The following is a 3,692-nucleotide window of genomic DNA, read 5'->3' as shown; positions in this document are numbered from 1 at the left end:
CTAGCAACGAGTCATTGGATGCATCTACATACCTTTGTAGATCGCGAGCGGAAGCGTTCAAAACAACGGTGATGATGTAGTCGTACTCGACGTGATCCAAATCACCGATGACCAGCGCCGAACGGACGGCACCTCCGCGTTCAACACACGTACGGGACGGGATACGTCTCCTCCTTCTTGATCCAGCAAGGGGGGGGGGAGAGGTTGATGAAGATCCAGCAGCACGACAGCGTGGTGGTGGATGCAGGGCGTCACAGCAGCAGGGCTTCGCCGAGACTACGAGGGAGAGACGTAACGGGGGGAGGCGGAGGCGCCAGGGGCTGGTGTGAAATCCCTCCTCTCCCCCCACTATATATAGGGGTTCCAGGGGGGGCGCCGGCCCTAGTAGATGGCATCTACTAGGGGGGGCGGCGGCCAAGGGGAGGTTTCCCTCCCCCCCAAGGCACCTAGGGGTGCCTTCCACCACATGGACTCTTCCATGGTGGAAACCCTAGGCGCATGGGCCTATAGGGGCTGGTGCCCTTGGCCCATCTAGGCCAAGGCGCACCCCCTACAGCCCATGTGCCCCCCCGGGACAGGTGGCCCCACCCGGTGGACCCCCGGGACCCTTCCGGTGGTCCCGGTACAATACCGATAACCCCGAAACTTGTCCCGATGCCCGAAATAGCACTTCCTATATATAATTCTTTACCTCCGGACCATTCCGGAACTCCTCGTGACGTCCAGGATCTCATTCGGGACTCCGAACAACATTCGGGTTTCTGCATATACATATCTTCATAACCCTAGCGTCACCGAACCTTAAGTGTGTAGACCCTACGGGTTCGGGAGACAAGCAGACATGACCGAGACGACTCTCCGGTCAATAACCAACAGCGGGATCTGGATACCCATGTTGGCTCCCACATGCTCCACGATGATCTCATCGGATGAACCACGATGTCGAGGATTTAATCAATCCCGTACGCTATTCCCTTTGTCTATCGATATGTTACTTGCCCGAGATTCGATCGTCGGTATCCCAATACCTCGTTCAATCTCGTTACCGGCAAGTCACTTTACTCGTACCGTAATGCATGATCCCGTGACCAGACACTTGGTCACTCTGAGCTCATTATGATGATGCATTACCGAGTGGGCCCAGTGATACCTCTCCGTCATATGGAGTGACAAATCCCAGTCTTGATCCATGTCACCCAACAGACACTTTCGGAGATACCTGTAGTCTACCTTTATAGTCACCCAGTTACGTTGTGACGTTTGGCATACCCAAAGCACTCCTACGGTATCCGGGAGTCACACGATCTCATGGTCAAAGGAATAGATACTTGACATTAGAAAACTCTAGCAAACGAACTATACGATCTTGTGCTATGTTTAGGATTGGGTCTTGTCCATCACATCATTCTCCCAATGATGTGATCTCGTTATCAATGACATCCAGTGTCCATAGTCAGGAAACCATGACTATCTGTTGATCAACGAGCTAGTCAACTAGAGGCTCACTAGGGACATGTTGGTGTCTGTTATTCACACATGTATTACGATTTCCGGATAACACAATTATAGCGCGAATAAAGACAATTATCATGAACAAGGAAATATAATAATAATGCTTTTATTATTGCCTCTAGGGCATATTTCCAACACTGACATCTTCTTACTCTTTTCTGATGTCTTATGGGCCACAAATGCGGGCCAATGATCTCTGATCTTCTCATACTTTCTGGTGAATTCTGGTGTCTTTTCTTCGTCGACAAACTCTGTTTTCAGCTCATTCTTCCACCTCCTGAATAGTTTTGCCATCTTCTTAAGAGCATGAGACTTGATCAATTGCTCTTTAACTGGCTTCTCCGGATCCTCCTCTGGCGGTAGGGTGAAATTTGCCTTAAGCATTGTCCAAAGATCTTATTTCTGCATATCGGAGACATAAGACACCTTAGGGTCTTTGTTCTTAGGCCTTAACCATTGGTGGATACTGATCGGGATCTTGTCCCTAACAAGAACCCCGCACTGAGCACGAAATGCATCCCTTGTCCGGATGGGTTCAATCGGCTTGCCATCGCGCGTGATTGCTGTGATCTCAAACCTTTCATCTGAGCGCAACTTTTTCTTCGGGCCTCGTTTCTTTACCGAAGTTGTGCTCGATCCGGAGGGCTAGAGAAAAGAAGAAAGACGAGAGTTAATTAATATGTGTACACACGAAAACAATGAATTCATCAATTAGCTATAAGTCAACACAGGCTTAACTAATATATATACCTAGCCGGACTCGGTTCGGTCACCGGAGCCGTCATCACGGTCTCCTTGTACCAGCATTGGGTCATCGGAGCCATCATAAGCATAGTCTTCTTCTTCACCCTGTCCTTCCAGACCATCAGTGTCGTTGAGATACCACAAGACGGCATCACTTCCTTTTGCGATTATGTCCCCCAACATCGCTTCTGTTGCTTCGTCTTGAGGGTTCTCCATAGTTTCTGCAAATATTTACAACATGGCAATTATTATTCAAACATGACAGATGGATATATTAGTGGCAAACGTAGAACTAGCTATCTAATCACAATAAGGAATCATATTAATTAGTGGCCTCAACGCTGCTTCTCTAGGGTTTAGGGTGGCCTCGGCAACGCTTCAAGGGTTTGGGGTGGCCTCGACAACGCTTCAAGGGTTTGGGGTGTCCTCGACGACAATGCTCTTTTAACTTGGTAAATTTGGGTGGCCTCGAGAGAGTTTGTCGGGCAGGGGCGCGGCGGGAGGGGGTAGGAGAACAACATCGTTTTTTTCTAGGGTTTGGGTGTCCTTGAGAGTTCTGGTCGAGCGAGAGGGCCGGGGGGTGCTCCCAAGTTATCGCGATTGAGAGGGGGTATATATATCAACCGCCCCTCATGTCGAAGTTATCGGGGAGGGGGTTATTTCGACAACACACCTGATAAAAAATAAGAAGACGAAGAAGAAATAAAAAGAGGAGAAGAAGAATGGAATAGAGGAGAAGATCGAAGAAAATATTTTCTATTTTTTCTTCTTCTCCTCTATTCCTTTCTTCTTCTCCTCTTCTTTTTCTTCTTTTTTCCTATTCTTATTTATTTCTCCTCTTCTTCCTCTCCTCTTCTTCTCCTTTCTTCCTCTTCTTATTTTCCTTTTTCCTCTTCTTCTTTTTCTTCTTCTTCCTTATCTTCCTAGCTAGATATACAATACTTTTCTAAAAATGTAACTTTTGCATATATAAAACTTTTTCTTCTTCTTCCTTCTTCCTTCTCTTCCTTCTTTTCCTAAATATATAAAACTTTTCTAAAAATGAAACTAACCTAAAATGTACTAAATCAGAGAACATATATAGATAAAACTAACATAAAATGTACCCAAATGTACTAAAAATCTAACTTTTATATGCACAGAGAACATACATACATACATACATAAAAATCTAACTTTTATATGCACACAGTACATTTTTATAAAAATGCAAAAAACAAATCATCATATATATGAACAAAAAAATCTAAAACAAAATCTAAAAAATAGAGGATAGGACAGGGGGGCGGCGCCGGCCTGACCAAGGAGAGGTGCGGCGTGGTCGGGGCAGGGGCAGAGGCACGGCTCCGGCATCGGTGTAGAGGGCAGCGACGGCGACATGGTCGGGGCAGGGGTGATGGCGTCGACGGGGCAGAGGGCGGCGACGGTGTTGATGG

The sequence above is a fragment of the Triticum dicoccoides genome, chromosome 2B, assembly GCF_002162155.2.
Source record: "Triticum dicoccoides isolate Atlit2015 ecotype Zavitan chromosome 2B, WEW_v2.0, whole genome shotgun sequence".
In the NCBI taxonomy this organism is placed as follows: domain Eukaryota; kingdom Viridiplantae; phylum Streptophyta; class Magnoliopsida; order Poales; family Poaceae; genus Triticum; species Triticum dicoccoides.
This window is presented reverse-complemented; position numbering follows the sequence as displayed.